Here is a 21,320-nt window from a genome sequence, read left to right as displayed (position 1 = left end):
CGTGCAGCACTCAGAAGCTATCAACCTTGCTACTACCTTGAATTTAGACTTTAAGCCTCCAGAACTATGAGACAATAATTTTTTGTTTTTTAAGCCATCAGTTTGTGATTCCTTGTTACAGCTGCCCTGGTAAGCTAATATTCTGTGCTATTACAGTCCTATCACTATATTGCTAATGTTACCATTGCTAAGGTAGTATTTACTTTTGTAGTCATAACTTTAATTTTTCTGTGTAAATTATTGCTGCCCCAAAATTTTTAGTGAAGACTGTAAAAATCTATTAAATAGATATGTACAAAGCTATAATTCCATGTATATGTGGCAAACACATGTACAAAGCTATAATTTTGTGTACATGTAGCAATTAAAATAGACAATTACAATGTTAAATTCAGTTCATTTTGCTTGGTCCTGTTTAATATTACTCTGTTTGCAATTTTGTTTTAACATAAAATTTAGGGCTCTGAGATACTTCCTTGGTAAAATGAAGAGGTTTGTCTTAAAGTTGTTCCTCTGATAATGTCATGGTTCACAAAGCCTAAATATGCTATTAATAGCTGTACTTTAGACTAACCATTGCTTTTAAAACTGCAAAAGTATCCAAGTCATGAAAGATCTAACTCTATATAAAGCAAATTTGATATTCAACAAACCTATGTATACAATCTTAGTAGTATAAAGATGTAAGATACTCTCAAGACAAAAATACTTTTTCTATTTTTTTATTTAACTTTTGAGTTCAGAGGTACTTGTGTGGGTTTGTTAGATAGGTAAACTTGTGTTATTGATATCTGCTGTACTGATTATTGCATCACCCAGATATTTAGCCTAATACTAATTATTTATACTATCTTCTGCCTCCTCCCACCCTCCATCTTATAATAGGCCCTAATGTGTTTTGTTCCTCTCTTTATGTCCATGTTCTCATCATTTAGTTCCCACTGATAAGTGAAAACCTGCAGTATTTGGTTTTCTGTTTCTGCAGTAGTTTGCTAAGAAGAATGGCCTCTAGCTCTATCCCTGTTCCTGCAAAGGACATAATAATAGTATTTTTTCATGATTGCATAGTATTCCACGGTGTATGTGTACCACATTTTTTAAATCCATTCTGACTTTGATGGGCATTAGGTTGATGCCATGTCTTTGCTATAGTGAATAGTGATGCAATGAACATGCATGTGTCTTGATGGTAGAACAATTTATATTCCTTTGGGTATATGCCCAGTAATGAAATGCCTGGGTCAAATGGTATTTCTGTTTTTAGGTCTTTGAGTCCAGAGAGCCCAGATAGCCTCTAGCTTTGTTCTTTTTGATTAGGATTGCCTAGGCTACCCAGGATCTTTTTGGGTTCTATATAAATTTTAAAATAGTTTTTTTTTTTTTTTTTTCCTGGTTCTGTGAAGAATGTAAATGGAAGTTTAACAGGTATAGCATTGAATCTATAGATTGATTATGGCAGCATGACCATTTTAATGATATTTATTCTTCCTATCCATGAACATGGAAATTTTTCCATTTGGCCATCTCTGATTTCTTTGAGCAGTGTTTTGTAGTTCTCCTTGCAGAAATCTTTTACCTCTCTAGTTCTCTGTATTCCACAAATTTATAAGAAAAAACAAACAACCCCATTAAAAAATGAGCAAAGGCATGCAGAGACACTTTTCAAAAGAAGACATACATGTGGTCAATGATCATATAAAAAGGTTCAATATCACTGATCATTAGAGAAATGTAAGTCAAAACCACAAAGTGAGATAGTATCTCATACAAGTCAGAATGGCTATTATTGAAATGTCAAAAAATAAAAGGTGCTGGCAAAGTTGTGAAGAAAAAGGAATGCCTATATGCTGTTTGTGGAAGTGTGAATTAGTTCAACCATTGTGAAAGACAATGTGGTGATTCCTCAAAGACCTAAAAACAGCATTACCATTCAATTTAAAAATTAAAAAGAATCAAGGGTGTGATGTTTAATGTAGGATTATTGGCCACAGAACTTGAAGGATTTCTCTCAAAGATGGTATAGATGTGCCAATTTGGGGAAGGTCAGCGAAGAAGAGGCTCAATAGAAGAGATAGAATGATAATTGAAGAAAATTGGGATGTTGTCAGTGTGGGTCTTTATACATTTCAATGTTTTCATTTTGTTTTCTTTGTCTTTTTTTTGCCTCTGTCTATCCATGCACTTACTCAAAATACATTGTGCCACCATTGTGGGTGAAGTGCATTTAAAGACGAATTCTCTAAAACAATTGTGATGGCTAATAGTGAGTGTCAACTTGACTGGATTGAAGGATACAGAGTATTGATCCTAGGTGTGTCTGTGAGGGTGTTGTCAAAGGAGATTAACATTTGAGTCAGTGGGCTGGGTAAGGCAGACCCACACTTAATCTGGGTGAGACAATCTAAGCAGCTGCCAGCATGGCTAGAATAAAAAGCAGGCAGAAAAATGTAAAAAGGCAGGCTGCCTAGCCTCTCCGCCTACATCTTTCTCCCATGCTGCATGCTCCTGCCCTCAAACATCAGACTCCAAGTTATCCAGTTAGAAAATCAGACTGGCTTTCCTTGCTCCTCAGCCTGCAGAAGGCCTATTGTAAGAACTTGTGATCGTGTGAGTTAAAACTTAACAAACTCCCACATACGTGTATGTGTGTGTGCCAATGTATGTGTGTGTGTGTGTGTGTGTGTGTGTGTGTGTGTGTATGTATGTGTATATATATATGAGTTCCGTCCCTCTAGAGAACCCTGGCTAATACAGATTTTGGCACCAGGAGTGGTGCTAGAGGAAAATAACATTAAGGATGGAGTTATTTCATTGGTTTTGGGGTTTCTGGAGTTGGCTGCTTAATAAGATTAGATCCCAAAGTGCCAAGGAGTCTACTCCTAATTGTATAGAAAATACTGATATCCTTGACATAAACTGTTTGGAGAGTTATGCAAAATAAATGCATTTGACACTCCTGATTTATCACTTGTGAGAGGCAAGTTTAGTGACACTATACGTAATACCTTTGACCATGTGTAGAGAGCCAAGCAGCAAAATGAAGCTGGTTAGTTACTCCTATGTTCAGTGGACAAAGTGGTGAAAGCAAATGATGAACCCAGGGATTCTATCTCCCAGCTTCAGAAGCAGATACTGAGCCTCAAATCTGCTAAGATTGCACTGAATGAGAGTCTTATATCCTGTAGAGAAAGAGGCTAAATTGTGAAAAAACAGACACAAGCTTTTATCGTGTGAGTGGCTGACATGCTAAAGGTCTCTACAAAAAATATACAAAAAATTAGCCAGATGTGGTACAATGTGCCTGTTGTAATCACAGTTGTAATCCCAACTAAGGAGGCTGAGGCAGGAGAATGCCTTGAACCCAGGAGGCAGAGGTTGCAGTGAGCCAAGATTGCTTCATTGCACTCTAGCCTGGGCAACAAGTAAGATTCCTTGGGGAAAAAAAAAGAAGAAGAAGAAGAAGTGCTTGGGTATTCTAATTTCTATGAACAGAGATCTGGAGAACAGGTATGGGAATAGACAGTAGGGTGTGGGATAATGGTAGAAAGAACATAGAGCTGGATCAGGCTGAATTTATTGATTTGGGCCGAACTAAATAGGGACTCTGCATCTAATGTTGCAGCTCAGGGAGTTGAAAAAGAAGGTTCTAATAGTTTATTTGCTTGGTTAGCTGAAATATGGATTAAAAGATGGCCCACTGTGAGGGAGCCAGAAATGCCTGATCTTCCTTGGTTTAATGTCGGGGAAGTTATCCAAAGGCTTAGGAAGATTGAGATGATGAGGTGAATTAGTCATTTTAGACCCACTCATCCCAGCTGGGAGGGTCCAGAAAATATATCCTTGATCAGTGCCTTGAGAAATAGATTCATGAGGGCAGCAGCTGCATTTTTGTAGAGCCCTGTAATTGCTCTTCTCTGTATATCAGATCTAACAGTGGGAACTGCAGTCATTCAACTACAATATGTAAATACAATGGGAATAATTGGAGCCTGAGGTGGCAGAAGCCAAGTGGTGACATGCAGCTGACAAAAGCAAGGTGGGCTTAGCTACCATAATGAATAGCAGAGGCAAAGCGGCAAACAGAATAGTCTGACTTGTGGAGAGCTCTGGCATTGGCTAAATAATCAGTGTTCCTAGAAGTGAAATTGATAGGAAACCTACTGCATCCCTACTTAATTTATAAAAGCAGAACACTTCTAGGTCAAATGGACAAAAGAGAATCACAACTCCTCAATCAATTTTCAGACCTGAGTTAGGTTTACAGACGCAGAATCCCTTGAATGAAGAAGAGGCCTGGTTCCCTTGAGGAAGGACCCCACTACATTACTGACAATTTATGCAGTGAATCTTTCTCCCATCCTTCCCCAAAGAGTCCCTAGCCTTTTACCAGGGTAACTGTACATTGGGGAAAAGAAAATGATCAGATATTTCAGGGACTACTGGACACTGGCTCTAAGCTGATGTTGATTCTAGAAGACTCAAAATGTCATTGTGGTCCTCCAGTGTGATCATGTGAGTTAACACTTAATAAATTCCTATACATATATATAATTAATTAGTTCTGTCCCTCTAGGGAACCCTGACTAATCCAACAATTTTCTAAACCAATTTTTTAAACGACTAATTAAATTAAGTTACAAAACTTAATTCAAAACCTCCAAGCTTCCACATGATTAATCCCAAACTTTGGCAAGATTTTCTGCTTATAATCCTCTGAATAGTTATTTTTAGCATATATGCAAACATATGTCAAAGTTTTTATATTTTACTTTAAATGTTTTATTTTAGAACAATACATTTATCTGAATTTGCTTTAAACAATAATTTATATAATCAACATGATTTTTTGTGTTAGAAATTTTGACCCAGAAATAAAACTCAAAACTGTTTTTTTCTGAATTCTGCCAAGCTATTACTACACATATTACTAGATATTTTATTTTTTATTTTCTTACAGGCAATTAGAATTTTTTTCCCCTCTGCAGGTCCACTATTAAGTAGTACTATGAAACTTAATAACTATTGTTTTTTTAAAAATTTTTACAGTATAAACTAATCAATGAAGCTTTAAAAAGTGTGTATATGTATCCTTTATTTATTCAGGAGTAAAGTATTAAAAGCTCATATAACCTGGCATTCTTTTCATAGGCAATCTGCAGAACATACATTTATTTCCAACGAGAATCCATTTGTTATCCCTCTTATTCATATTTTTAAGAATAATTAAGACTTGAATATGAAGAATTTCAAGCAATAAAGTTTATATTCTGACATCTGTTTTGATATAAAATAATAAATATATCCTCAGACAATAAATTAATACTGAAGTTCATCTTCTATCAAGTTTTTATTTTATAATCTATAAAAAGTGACTGGTCAGCCAACTCATTCTACTTTATAATTTCATCAACAAGCAGTGATATGGATAAATAGAAAGGATGAGAAGAGAGTCTTGTACATGGTTTAATCATGATATTTAGAATGTGCACATACAAAAAACAGTAGTAAAAATTCTAATTATCAGATCCTCAAACTTCAGTTATTACATCTATAATGTAATGTTAATTGTAATATTCTTGGAATAATGTTGAAGGAGAATGAGATATTTTACTTAAAGCCCTCTAAAAACTCTTAGACCCTGTTTATACTTAGTTATACTGCAAAAATAGAAAGCATTGCTCCTAAGTCATCTCTCACTCTATTCACTTCCTTTAAGTTATAAATTTGTGAGGTTTTTCACTAGATGAAGAGTGTACATCCTGTCTCTAGAGTTTAGGCTAATCATATGACTTACTTTGACTAAAACATTCCAATGTCAGAGTCATATTTTTATGTTAAGATATCTTAATAGTTTTTATTTATAGTTCTTAAATTATCATGAAAGTTTCATGATAAATATCATGCTGGAATCATATTGAGTACCCACAACATCAGTACTAGTCTTGAACTCTAATTTTTGGTAGTTCATGTTGTTAAGTAATAGAAGACTTCAACATGCTAACATTTAATTTTTAAAATGGGCAAAAATGTTCCATTACATTTGAGGCATCTCCAACATATGTGCGTCTATTCTGAGGGTTTGGTCAGGATAGAGATAGTACTAAAATCATGTTAGTGGCTGATATGGTTTGCCTGTGTCCCCATCCAAATTTCATCTTGAGTTATAACTCCCACAATTCCCATGTGTCATGGGAGTAACCCAGTGAAAGGTGACTGAATTATGGGGACTGGTCTTTTCTGCACTGTCCTCGTCATAGTGAATGACTCTCACGAGATCTGATGGTTTTAAAAATGGGAGCTTCCCTGCGTAAACTCTCCTCTCTCATCTTCCACCACATGAGACATGGCTTTTACTTTCTATGATGATTGTGAGGCCTCCCCAGGCATGTGGGACTGTAAGTTGCAATAAATCTCTTTCTTCTGCAAATTGCCCAGTCTCGGTTGTATCTTTATCAGCAGGATGAAAACGAACTAATACAGTAAATTAGAACCATCAGAGTGGGGTGTTGCTAAAAACGTATCCAAAAATGTGGAAGCAACTTTGGAGGCAAAAACTAGAACACTTTGGAGGGCTCAGAAGAAGACAGGAAAATGGGAGAAAGTTTGGAGCTTCCTAAAGACTTGTCGAATGACTTTGACAAAATGTTGGCAGTGTTATGGACAGTAAGGTCCAGGGTGAGGTGGTCTCAGATGGAGAGGAGGAAATTGGTAGAAACTGGAGCAAAGGTGACTCTTATGTTTTAGCAAAAAACTGGCCACATTTGCCCCTGACCTAGAGATCTGTGTATCTTTGAACTGAGAAAGATGATTTAGGATATCTGGCAGAGGACATTTCTAAGCAGTAAACATTCAGGAAGTGACTTGGTTGCTGTTAAAAACTTTCAATTTTATAAGGAAAGCAGAGCATAAAAGTTCCAAAAATTTGCATCCTGACAATATGATAGAAAAGAAAATCCCATTTTCTGAGGAGAAATTCAAGCAGAAATTTGCGTAAGTAATGAGCCAATTGTTAATCCCCAAGACAATGAGAAGAATGTCTCCAGGGCACGTCAGAGGTCTTCATGGCAGCACCTCCCACCACAAGCCCAGAAGTCTAGGAGAAAAAAATAGTTTCATGGGCCAGGCTCTGAATGCCTGTGCTGTGCACAGCCTAGGGACTTGGTACCCTGCATTCCAATGGCACCAGCCATGGCTAAATAAGTCAATATAGAGCTCAGGCCATAACTTCAGAGGGTGCCAACCCAAAGCCTTGGCAACTTATATGTGGGGTTGAGCCTGTAGGTACACAGAAGTCAAGAATTGGGAGCTAGGAATCCCCACCTAGATTTCAGAAGATTTATGGAAACGCTTGGATGTCAAGGCAAAGGTTTGCTGTAGGGTCAGGATGCTCATGGAGAAACTCTGCTAGGGCAGTGCAGAAGGGAAATGTGGGGTCAGCGCCCCTATACAGTGTTCACACTGGGGTACCACCTAGCGGAGCTGTGAGAAGAGGACCATTGTCCTCTGGACCTTAGAAGCTGGATCCACTGACAGCTTACACTGACTTCCTAGAATGACTGCAGACACTCAACATTAGCTTGTGAAAGCAGCAAGGAGGCTGTACCCTGCAAAACCACAGGGGTGGAACTGTTCAAGACCATGGGAACCCACCTTTTGCATCAGCATGACCTAGATGTGAGACATGGAGTCACAGGGCATCATTTTGGAGCTTTAAGATTTGACTGCCCTGCTGAATTATGGACTTGAATGGGGCCTAATGTTGTTTTGGCCAATTTCTCTCATTTGGAATGGCTGTATTTACCCAATGCTGGGATACAACCATTATATCCAGGAATAAACTAACTTGTTTCTGATTTTACAGGCTCATAGGCAAAAGGGACTTGCCTTGTGTTGGATGAGAGTTTGGACTATGAACTTCTAAGTTAATGCTGAAATAAGCTGAGTTTTTGGAGGACTGTTGAAAAGGCATGATTTATTAGGAAATGTGAAGATATGAGATTTAGGAGGGGCTGGGGAAGAATGAAATAGTTTAGCTCTCTGTCCCACCCAGATCTCATCTTGTAGCTCCCATAATTCCTACCTGTTATGGGAGGAGCCCGATGCTAGATGACTGAATCATGGGGGCAGGTCTTTCTTGTGTTGTTCTTGTGAATAATAATAATAATAGTGAATGGGTCTCATGGGATCTGATAGTTTTAAAAAGTTTTCAAACTGTTTAAAGTTTAAAAACTTTATCTTTGCCTGCTGCTATCCATGTAAGCTGTGACTTGATCCTCTTTACGTCCGTCATGATTGTGAGGCCTCCCTAGCCATGTAGAACTTTAAGTTCAATTAAACCTGTTTCATTTGTAAATTGCTCGGTCTTGGGTATGTTTTTATCAGCAGTGTGAAAATGAACTAATACTGTGGCCAACAGAAATATGAGTTTTAGATGAAATGAGATGTAATGCTGTATAGATTTTTAAACTATCAAGATTAATAATAAAGTGAAGTATAATTCCAAAATGTTTCTAAAAGTAAAAAGCAAAGGTGATCAAAAAGCAATAATGCAACAAAAAATGACAGGTGTTTAACCACAGCCAGACACTACTACCATTCCTAGTCTAAAGAGCAAATAAAAGAATGATATAGACCGTATTGTATTTCTCTAAAATTCACGTGTTAAAATACTAATTTCCAGTGCCTCTGAATGTGACTATTGGCATTTAGAGCCTTTAAAGGGGTGGTTAAGTTAAAATGAGGCCATTAAGGTAAACCCTAATAAAATCTGACTAGGGTCCTTATAAAAAAATGAAAGTTGGACACATAAAGAGATACTAAAAAATGCTTGTACACACAGAAGAAGGACCATGTGTATACAAATGTGGCCATTTGCGTACCAAGGATAGACTCCTTAACCAGATAGACTGATACCTTGATTATAGACTTCTAGCAGAAAATAATGCTAGAATAATGCTAAAATTCTGCTAAGCCACTCCATCTGTGATAGTTTGCTAATTTCTTTCACTCTTCTGGTAAAGAAGAGGCCAGTCTGCCTGACAGGTGGGCCAAACAAGCAAGAGGTGAAGCCATGAGGAAATGTAGCTGCTATGAGATACAGTGCAATGCAGAGAAGGTTGATGTCTTTCTTTCTCTCATCCCTCACTCTCTGAATCGCCTTTGCCACTCATAATGGTAAAAACTAAAATTTCCAATTCAGTAGCTCCACACCAAGTTTCAGAGACTTTGTTAGTTTGCTCTGGCTAAAACTGGAATCACCACCTAATTATCTTTACAATAATGACACCATTCCTCAAAATTATCAGGCTTAGATTTTGGTGCAAAGTGTTTTCTCTTTTTCATTGCTTTTCAGATTGAAATTTAGGGTTCATCTTTTCTTTCTAAGATAATTCAGAAATCTGTATCTTAGTTTGAAAATAATACGCTTTTATGTATTTTTTTCTTTTGAAGTTCACTGATAAGAGAATTTGCTAAACTTTTCTCAAAGACCATGTGTGAAAATGTTCCATGGAAACAAAAAAAAAAATGAATATTCTCTATATATTCTCCATTTAAATAATGAATACAAAACTTCTATATATTAATGCCATCAATAACTTTATCTTGAATATACAAATGGTAAATTTGGAATATTGAATTTTCTACTTATTAAAATAATATGCAGTAAACTTTTGCTGTTCAAGCTTTATTTCTCTTTACCTTACATTTTCCATAGTTACGACTTTATATATTTAATTGATATTTTGGGTTGTGTCATAAGTTTGTGGATTAATCTAGTATATCTAATTTATTAATTGAGCATCTTATCAATATATAGTGCCCATATTTATCTTATTTAATAATTTTACCATTAATTTACCCATATCTGATATTAATGGTGCCATTTAATATTTATTTTTATGCGGTTGTCTATTGTGCATCTTTGAACTTGTTTTGAGTGTCATTTCAAGCACCATATAAAGTTTATTTTCCCTAATTCAGTAGGATAATATCTGATAATCAATGACCCACTTGCATTTAACAGTATACATATTAGGTTAACTTTTAATCACACTTTAATTATCTTGTTTGATGCTATTTTTCTCCCAAAATTCTTTACTTTGGCCAGTGTGAGCCATATTACTATTCATTATTTTCTTTCCCACTAATTAATTTGCTGATTCCTTTTGTACAAATCTATTATTTCACTGCTTTCCTCCTCCCAGAGATAAGTGTATAAGAGTAAGTATTAAACTCTTGCACTCTCCACCCACTCTGGTGTTACCTTTGAAATATATCACTCCCTACCTTCCACCTGTCTGACTCTGAGGTTTGGCAGTTTCTATTATTCTTATTAAGGTATATAAAGTAATGACAACACCCACAATTACTTTTGCACCAAACTAAATTTTATGTCTGTTTTGTTTCAAGGATACTGTTCAGCATAAATATTACTACCTGAGGCACTACATTAATCAGATTTAATTTAGATTTCAACAGATAGATTAGATAGAGATAGATAGATAGATAGATGATAGATAGATAGATAGATAGATAGATAGAAATGTATGACAGAAAGGTTGATTACTCACCACAATCATTTCTTCTTCATCTCCCTATTTCAAGTTTTAGTCTGGGTTAATGAATTATTTTGATTAATGCATTACTTTGATGTCTTTTTACTAATATGATCGATGAATGACATATTTTTAGTTGCATATATGGACACTGAGCTTCAGGTGTATTTGTATTATTATGCAGATGTTATTCTATAGTCTTCTGGCATCCAGTCCTGCAGATAAAAAAACCTAACATTAGTTTCATTATTTCTATTTATACAAATCAATTATTTTATTTAATTAGAAATTTGTAATATTTTCTTTTGAGCCCCCCAAATTAATGTTTTTATTAATATTTACTTATAGGTGTGTGTGTTTGTGTACATGTTTTTTTCATTCTTGTCTTGAACTTGGGTAAACAATATGTAAAATTTCATATCAAAAACAAGTGTTATTTATAACTTCTTATATATTTGTATCTCCTTAATTTTATCATTTTAAAAGATGCTTCAGAACTATTTTAAATTTTTTTCCACATTAATAGTCACTGTTTGTACTCTAATTCTTTTACCTCTTTGTTCATTACTTTTACCTTTCTGAAATTTTGGTCTAAGTTTCATGTTATTTCTAACATGTGGTCTTTCAGTTAAGAATTCAGTTATCCAACAGTGAGTATTTTTCCTTTTTATGTCTTGATTGTTTGCAATACAAAAAAAAAGTCTTATACATTTTATGGTGCCATAAAAATATCTCCCTGACATTAAATCTTATTTGAGCCTTGTAATCCTAATAAAAAGTGAAAGTTAAGAAATCACACACACACCTCACTACCCACTCCCCTCCCCCACACCCCTGCCTGCACCCTAGCCCCACAAAGCCTTTCTTTCTTGTTCTGGAAAACAACTTACTACAAGGAAGCTTGCTCCCTCATATTAATTTAGATAAAACTTATGGTTGCCACCCTGTGTACTTACGGCAAGACCAGACATAGAATCTTCATATTTCCATTTTTTTTTTGCCTCATAAACGATTAGCTGATCATTCAAAATAAAATTTTTATTGACAAAACTATGGTTATTTCCCTCCCCAAGTGTTCTTGAGTTATCGCTCAGTCTCAGCCTTAACTAGAATATTCAACCCCTCCTTACCAGCCTCTCCTGAGAGTCGGCTGGCCTCCAGGTAAAACATTCTCTGATATATTGTCCAGTCATGACTCTTATTTATCCCACATGCCCATAGCTCATCTGTTTAACCTTGTTCACTCCTCTTTACAAATAAAAAAATCCTTTTCTTCTATCCCTTGAGTTATTTGCATATTTTATATTCAGTTTTCTTCTGGTTACAATAGCCAAACAGGGGAGACCCTGTTACAATAGTACTTTTCCCCCACTTGCAATAATCTTTGCAAGCAAAGTCTTACCATACTACTTTTGGAGTTGATTTTTATTTGACATCCCTAAAATGAATCTTTTGCTCTTTATCTCTCCATCTCTCTCTCCTTTTTCTCTTTCTCCCCATTTTCAAATTGCCACTTGTTTCTTCCAGTAACCCTACTTTACTGCTAGCTATTTTTTTGTTGTTAGTTTTCTGTCTGCCAGAACATATGAAATACATTATAGGAGTAGTTTAACTACTCCTTGGAATTTGGCTTCAGTTATTCACTGAAATTGGTCCCAAGAGTGGTAAGAATTAAATCTTCCACTGTATGCGCAACAGCTAAACCAGCTTAAAAGTTGTTGGTTCCTTTGTCCAGGAACTAAGCAGTGTTTTTCCTTATGATGTTAACTGCAAAGTGAGGCCATTCCCAGCTCTAGGGTAGGAGAGCCCCCAGCCTATCTGATTTACTATTTTACAAACCCTTGTGGGGCAAAGAGAATGCCACGCTTACTACTCATATTTCATAGATCTACTCAAGGCAGAGGTTCTCCAGAATCTCTGTTTATGAATGCATATCCTGAGACATTCCACCTGTGGTATTTCAGCAAACATTTGCTCTAAGAAAAAAAACATCTTGTAACTTTTCTGCTTTCACTGAACCACAATTTTTACCCTAACTCCCAGTCTATAAAAGGCTGTTAATTTTAAAGACATTACTAGCTGGTATAAAGTTGAGAAGCAAAGTGAGTAGTAATGCTTTGTATTGTCATTTTACTAGGATTTTACAGTTACTTTCTCTACTGATAACACATTTTCTTGTTTTATATTGATACTATGCATTCTCAAAGTTCCCAAAGATACAGCAATATTTCCAGTGAGTTAAGGAAAGAGAGAGCTTGAATATGATCTCAGGAAGATAATTAAAGAAAAGTGGGAACACTGCTGGTATAAAAAAGAAGGGGCAGAAGATGCAACACTATTTTTAATTCTGAGCAGTTATCTAAGATGATAAACTTGGGCATTTGCTATATATAGCCAGGGTTAAAATGAGCAACTCTTCAGTTATGGAGACACTTGACAAAGTGATATCACTGCCTTAAGTAAGCAAAATGAACTTTGCCCAGACATGTAACACTAAAAATGCTATTGCTAATGTTTATGGATAACGTCAGAATAAATTTAGCTTATTACATCACTTCTATTGGGAATTGGCAAAAGAAATAGCTTATATGGACTTGTGATTGAGTATGAAAAAATATTTTAAGTGAATATATCTTATACAACAAAACTAGCCAAATAATTTAACACTACCAAATATAATGGACTATGGAGCAACAAGTAGGTATGAAGATGAAATTATTGGGTTTTGATTTCTGATTTTGTTATCCTCATAACTAAAATGAGTAAAAATAATAAATGTACAAATTTTGAGAGGCCAAATAGAAATGCCAACTATAAATTGTGGTGGTCTCAAGAGAATTCACAAGAAAAACGAAGAGTTTAGGGAAGAACAGACTATGAAATTAAATTTTTTGATCAACTTTTAAAAATAGCAAAGGAATAATAAGACCTTCAATCAGTAGACAGGATGATCAATAAAAATGGCTAAAAAAGAGAAAGAAAAATAAGTGCAATTGATGTTGAAATAGAAATTAATGCTATAAACCAGCCCCTAGGCAATAAAACTAGTATATCAGGAATTTGAAAAATAAACAAAATCTAACTCTCTATCAAATGTATGGTAAAAATTGCTAGATGCTACCCAGGGGAAATAAACAATTGGTTTCCCTGATGAGATACTTTGGTAAAAATATTGATAATTTTTCTTTTGAGAGTTACATATTCACAACAAGTATAAAAGAGGTTATGATACCTTGATGCAACATTGCTAATAAATAAAATATTGTCAATACTCTTATCTGCCACTAACTTAATCAAATGCTTTCTATACCGTGACTATAATAGTAAAGTTATATGTTGCATATTTTGAGATTTGGCACAACATTTGTGCCCACTCTCTTTTCAAGTCAGGTTTGTACAGTAAAGGACTTTTAATGACAAGGTAGTGTTTCTTTCAGGGCAAAGGTGGGGCTGTAAATCCTATTGGTCCCTTTTAAATTATCAAAGTGTTTCAACTTTGGAGTTTCTCAGCTATAAAATGGGCCCATTGTATGTGCAGCACCCAAATTTTACTCTCTGCAACACCTCCATGAACTTGAAAAGCAAGAGGAATCAATACAAACACATAGCTCATGCTGCTCGCTGTGCTCACTATACCCTTCGTCTTAGGCTAGGTAGAGTGGCTCATATCTGTTATTCCGGCACTTTGGGAAGCCATAAGTGTCATCTGAGCCCAAGCGTTTCAGATTGCAGTGAGATGTGATCATACCACCACACTCCAGTCTGGGTGACAGAGTGAGACCCCATCTCTAAAATAATAATGATAATAATAAATACTTTTTTTTTAACTGCCTTTTGTTTCTAACAGAGAACTCTCATGTCTTCTTCAAGCATTAGAAAACTGTCAGCCTTATTTATTAGCATTCCAGTGGAGTAGAATCTCATATTTTTCATAATCACAATTTTGAAAAAAGAAAAAAATCTATGTTAGGGCTAACAGAAGAACTGCATACTCCACAGCTTTTCCTGGGCCTAAGGACAGAATTGTTTTTTATCCTCTTCTTCCTCTACCACCCATTCAAGATTCCCCTCACTCTTAGTAACATTATTTTTCCAGTGAGGTGACACAAGCATTCATCCCTGAGAAGTCTAAGTCACTGGTTACCTTGCTTTCCTTAAGCAATATTTAATACATTCATTCACTATAATTACTATATATTAATGTACCAAGTGGTGTTTTATACCTTTTGATTTATCAGTTTTACTGGTTCAGTGGCTTATCATTAGAAGGAGTCAATGTGACAAGGCAGCCATTGCAATTTTAGGTTCAGAGGAACCCTGTATCCCCTGCTAAAAGTGAATGAACTTCCCTCCGCAAACCAATCCAAGAATCAGAACCTAAATCCCTTGTAGGTTAAAGTTGCAGAAACAAGGAGCACAAGTTTTTCAAGTGGATCATAGTGAGAGGGTCCCATTCTAATTTCACAACCTCCTTCCTGATGCATCAGTTTGGTGCAAAAATCATTGCAGTTTTTGACACTGAAAGTAACAACAAAAACTGCAATGACTTTTGCACCAACCTAATATATATTTTAGCAAAGATAAATTTTGTGATACATTATGACATTTGGAAAAGCATATATACCACATTCTGTAGGACTATTCCCAACTTTGTAAGTGTCATTTCTTAGCTGGATACTCTAGCAAAGACTTTAGAGATATTCCAATATCTGTCATTCTGGAAGCTTCTGAGTGACATGAAAATATGATATAATTAAAGGATTCCATGACATTCTGCACACTGTCACACTTTCTTTACCTTAAAAATGTTCCCTTTGATAGGAGACAATATCATCCTGATCTCAGATGATCTCACCTTGGCCTCCCAAAGTGCTGGGATAACACACGTGAGCCGTCACACCCACCCTGTACCATTTTTTAAAATCAAACTTAGAATATTTTGTTTGTCCCTAGACATTTATTGAAAAGTTTCTTCTTCACATCTATTTGTTTCTGATATTTCAATATTTTTCCTGCTAGGTATCTTTCCATCTAGTCAATATGTTTATCATTGCCTTAAATTTAATACCTATCACTACCTCAAACTATTTCTTCCTTCATGAAAAGTTGCTAACCAAGTATATTGCTTGGAATTCCATCCAGTAGAGTATTCCCCTCAACATTACCTTTTAATTCTACGCCTTATGTGGTTGGTGCCCATTTTCAGCTCACATATATAGTTCACTGACTCTTCCTTGAGCTAGTCCTCAGCATTTTTCTCCTCCATTGGCTAATTTATAAACCAGTCTTAGCTGAGCAAATGGTATTGATGCAAGAAATGTAGCTGATACTGGGTTCTTTTTATGTAACTTACTTATGTTCCCTATGCCAACCATGGCTGAATCACATGGGTTGGAATAATGTCCATCATATGAAAGATTGTTACTGTTGTCACAAGATCCTTAGGGTGTTCCTTCACCAGCCAGAAACCTCTGTGGCCAGCAGTGCCTCTGCTTGGGTTTTGCTTGCACCTGCTGGGTTCATTCTGCCTCTGCAGCCCAGCAGGCTGCCCTCACTCACATTACCAACCCAAATTCCTTGTCTGCCAAGGGTGAATGAGGTGCAGAGTGGTAAGGGGTGTGTGAGCCAGAAAGCACAGAGTCCAGCCACTGCGCACGGCCAGGCACGCCAGCTGGGATGGGGTGGTCAGCTCCCGTTGCCGGCATAGGTGCTAGCTCCATGCAAGGATGTGGCTGGACCAGAGGTATCACAAGCGGCTTCCACTGTGGGCACTAGTGTCTGGACAAGGAAAATGCAATGGCACCTGACAACCTGGAGATGTCAGGAACACAGAGGCCCATGAAAGGTGTTATGGCGTGTCACAGTCTTGGCTTGGGGAACCCCAAGGTCTGTGCTCCCAGAAGTGTTGCAACTCTCCTCTCTTTCTTGTCCCCTCCAACATGCCTAGTGGGGTCATGTTTCAGTTTGTGTTACAGATTTTTCAGTTCCACTGTTCGGGGAGTCCTGAGTTCTTGCTGCAAGTCCATGAAGAATGAGAAAGGCAGACAATGGAGGTTAAACAAGGTGGAGAGGAGCTTCACTGAGTGACAGAAGAGCTCTCAGGAGCCCCAAAGTGAGTAGCTCCTTTCTGTAGGTAGGTCATCACAATGGGTGTCCAGCTCTCAGCCAAGAGGAGACTGCAGACAGATAGTGGCTAGGTAGCTCCTTTCTGCAGGCAGGTCATCCCCATGAGTTTGTGAGTATGGCTGAGTCCAGAGTTTTATGGGCTTTGAAGGCAGGAAGTGTGTGCTGATTGTTCCATTTGTGACCATGGGCTGGAAAAAGCACCATAAGGTCTCATGCTGGGTTGCAGACTCCACCTCGAACGGGCAGCCTGGGTCCCAGGCTTCAAGCGACTCCTGGATTGAAGGCAGGGCTTCACCAGGGACCTGCTCCTTCCTGCCTAGGAACCGGTCTGCCTTCTGCTGCTATCAACATGCCATCCATGGCACCGAGGCTGCAGATGTCAAGGGGCGCCTGCAGGCCCATGCTGAGCCAACACTCCATGCCATGCCCCCCACCCCGCCCCCGCACTGCCTGCTTTCCTGAGCTTCTGAGTGCCCAAAGTTTCAGAAGGCGCCGAGGTGGTGGTAGGGCTCCCATGTCAACACCACACCCACCCTGAGTGCCTGTGCACCCATCTCAGTCACAATGGCACCTGAGGTCTTCTTCAACTTTCCTCTGAAATGGGAGCAGGCACCAGGAGTGGAGAGTAGGCACTTCCGAGCCTGTGGGGAAAGTGGGGTTTCTTGGGTCTCTAATAGCACAGAGATGCCCAGGTCTGGAGCCATGGCTGAGCAGCTGCAGCTGTGCCCTCTTGGGATAGTGGAGCTCCGACCCCATCAATTTGGTAGGGGGCGGGACTTCTGCAGGCTCCACAGAGCACACAGCCCCATTCATGCCTTCCCCACTGCAGCTGGCATCTGGCATCACCACAGCAGCTAACCCAGAAAGTCCACTGCTGTGATCACTGTACTCACCTAAACTTACAGATTTGTGTATATGACAATACAGCTTAGGAAGAACAGAATCAGCTTCACAGTTACTTGATGCATCATTTTAGGTAGTTAGTCTCATCTAGTGCCTAGAGAAAAACTAAATACTACTTTTTAAACAGTAATTGTTATTTACTAATAATTTTATGCTGCAGAAGGTATGATTTTGCTCCAGGACCCTAGTGGTCTGCAGTGTAGCCACCTTGTGTACTTGTCCTCCACTCCACATACAGAAACCTGAAACTGTTACAGATTCATCTCTTTCTCTGTGCCCCATCCAAAACAGGCAGTTCTTTAATCCTTCCCAGGTTTGATAGAATCTCAGACCAAGAGTGGAACGTGCAAAAGGTCTTTTTTTTTTTCTTTTTCTTTTTTTTCTTTTTTGTCAGAAATTAGAAAGTACACAGTTTTCCTATCAATAGTAGCACATCAACTGTTAGAGGCTGTGTGGATAGAACAGAGTAACAAAATCATATCAGGCCTATTACTTGATTACACATATATAGCTCACCATTTTGCATCATGACTCATTTATTTTTCAGGTATTATATAAAGAAATGGAATGGGGATCCAATGGGAACTACTACTACTGTAGCCTTGAAATTTTCCAGGATTGATCTAATTTCTATGATAAATTTGATTACTCTCCAGGTCAGGGACCCTGACTAGAAAGACTTCAGCAAGGTCAAAGTAAATCCTATTTACAATACACAGTCAAGGAACTAAAGAAATGACTTCAGGTCTAAAATAGGTCTGCTAGCCTCTTGAACCCACTGTGAAAGACTTAGGCCAAGCCTCCATTTATCTAACTTGGACTTACTAATTCATTCATACAAGTGAAAAATCATTATGGCATACATCTCAGATAGATTTAATTACTGTTTAAGTCATTTTTTTTGTCTACTATATAATTATAGTGGTAAATGTATTAAGTATCTTTTAAAGAAAGGTTGGGGTGATATTTATTTTATATGCTTATGCTATCATTTCAAGGTCTTTCCTTAAGAAACTAAAACTCTAATAAATGATAAGATCTGTCTCTGAGAAATAGGCCAAATATGGGAATTTGGTGAGAAATAATTATTTTCTTTTTTTTGTGTCTTTTTTATTTTTTATTTATTTTATTTTACTTTAAGCTCTGAGACACGTATGCAGAATGTACGTTTTTTACCTAGGTATACATGATGAAAATAAACTAATCATCACTGATCATTAAAGAAATGCAAGTCAAAACTGCAATGAGATACCATCTCATGCCAGTCAGACTAGTGACCATGAAAAAGTTGGGAAATAATAGATGCGGGTGAGGCTGTGGAGAAATAGGAACACTTTTACTCGGTGGGAGTATAAATTAGTCCAACCATTGTGGAAGACAGTGTGGCAATTCCTCAAGGGTCTAGAACCAGAAATACCATTTGACTCAGCAATCCCATTACTGGGTATATACCCAAAGGATTATAAATAATTCTTCTATACAAACACATGCATATGTATGTTTATTGCAGCACTATTTACAATAGCAAACACTTGGAACCAACCCAAATGCCCATCAATAATAGACTGGCTAAAGAAAATGTGAACATTTATACCATGGAATAGTATGCAGCCATAAAAAAAGAATTATGCTCTTTGCAGGGACATGGATGAAGCTGGAAGCCATCATTCTCAGCAAACTAACAAAGGAATAGAAAACCAAAAACCGCATATTCTCACTTATAAGTGGGAGTTGGACTAAGAACACATGAGCATAGGGAAGGGAACAACACACACTGGGAACTGTCAGGGGGTGGGGGCCAAGAAGAGAGAGAGCATCAGGAAATAATTATTTTCTAGGCAGTGCTATTATCTTCTTTTTACTACCTCTTGATTTTGCAGAATAGGTAAATCAAATTATACTATTATTGTATGTCATCTTAACCAAGAAACACATTGACATGTTGCCACTGACAGAATTTCTTACAAGACAAACCTTCCTGATTTCTATTATTGCCTTGCTGACCACTATGGAAATTTTATATGCTTTGCCTCAGATGGTTAAATGCCACTGTCTCTGTTGTTATGAAATAATATAATTTGTGTCATCAGTTTGATGCCTAGTGTTGGCAATTTTTCATGCTTACAATTAAGAGCTTCTCAAGGATGCTGCCATCCCCAGTCCTTCCACTGGTGCATTCCTTACAGCTTCAATAAATGGATGTTACTTGGACCCTATCAGGGAGCGTATTCACAGATAGGCTCCCAATTCTCACATAATAAATACATTTTATCATGCCCACTTCTCTGAGTTATCTGACTACTTTTTCAATTCTCTCTCAAGGCAGCAATGATTATATCTTTTTCCAAGCTTCAAGGGAGATTGATTATTTGAAAAATGGCTCAATTATCTACTCCTTTCTATACGTCCTTCTTTGCAATATGACTTTGCAGCTCTTCCCAATAAGACACAGAGTATATTACGTTACTTAATGAATCGCAACTGCATCTTTGACTTATTGACCAATAGAATGTAATGGAAGTGATAGTGTGCCTGTGTCTAGCATATAACCTAAAAAGATTTTCACACTTTTATTTTTGCTCTTGAACTTCTGCCTCATCTTCCCAGTGAGTATGAATTAGCCTCTTGGAGAATGAGACTGCAAGAATCAGCTAGGGAGATCCCAGATCAACTATTTTCAGACCATTTATCTACTAATAGCATATGCCTGAGAAAATGTATTTGACACACATAGAGCCATCCTGGACTAGAAAAAACGTCTAGCTGCCTCGCTGGCTGATGAATAAATGATTGCTCTTTTAAGCTACTGGGTTTTGTGGTTGTTTTGTTATACAGAATTATGGCAAAACTAGTACAGATATATGTCAGCATTAAGTTAGAACTAGATACAGGTATATTTACCAATCCTGACTCATGAGAAATCACAACCATATTAGTAAACTCCCTTGCTAACCAGCTGTATAGTCTTCCTCCTCTTTCTCTGGGAAATGCAATCAAAGTTCACTCCCATACATGTTCTCCATGTTTCTGTGTTACATGTTGACCAGCTTCTGTGGTTCTTAGAAGAAATGTTTCCTTTCTTCACATAATATAAACCATACTACCCATATGATACATGCTAAGGCTTTAGCTTAGTTACTGATTTAGAAGTAATAGAGGCAAGAGGAAAAAAAACTGTGAGGAAAAGTATTATTAATGTATGTATTAGTTTAATTTTACACTGCTATAAAGAACTTCCCTGAGATTGAGTAATGTATAAAGGAAATAAGTTTAATTGACTCACAATTCTCTGCATGGCTCGGGAGGCCTCAGAAAACTTACAATCATGGCAGAAGGGGGAACAGGCACCTTCTTCACAAGGTGGTGAAGAGAGAGAAGAATGAAGGAGGAACTTCCAAACACTTATAAAACCATCAAATCTTGTGAGAACTCATTCACTATCATGAGAACGGCATAAGGGAAACTGCCCCCATGATCTCGTCAATCACTTCCTTGACACTTAGGGATTACAGTTCCTTCCCTTGACAAATGGGGATTCCAAGTCTGTGTGTGTTTATGCTTGTTGCAATGAGAAAGTAGAATTAAAACAGTTTGTTTTTTTGTCTAAACGCCACCTTAGATAAGGCCATCCTTGATCTCCATGCAGTGTAAATTTCCTCTCTTACAGTAAGAGCTAGGGGACCATTTCTACCAGTTTAGAGGGCTCAGAAGAATCTGAATTTCAAAGTTCTCAAA

Source organism: Cebus imitator, unplaced genomic scaffold (genome assembly GCF_001604975.1).
Source record: "Cebus imitator isolate Cc_AM_T3 unplaced genomic scaffold, Cebus_imitator-1.0 Scaffold17, whole genome shotgun sequence".
NCBI lineage: Eukaryota > Metazoa > Chordata > Mammalia > Primates > Cebidae > Cebus > Cebus imitator.
The sequence above is the reverse complement of the archived record's forward strand: the minus strand, read 5'-3'. Positions refer to the sequence as shown.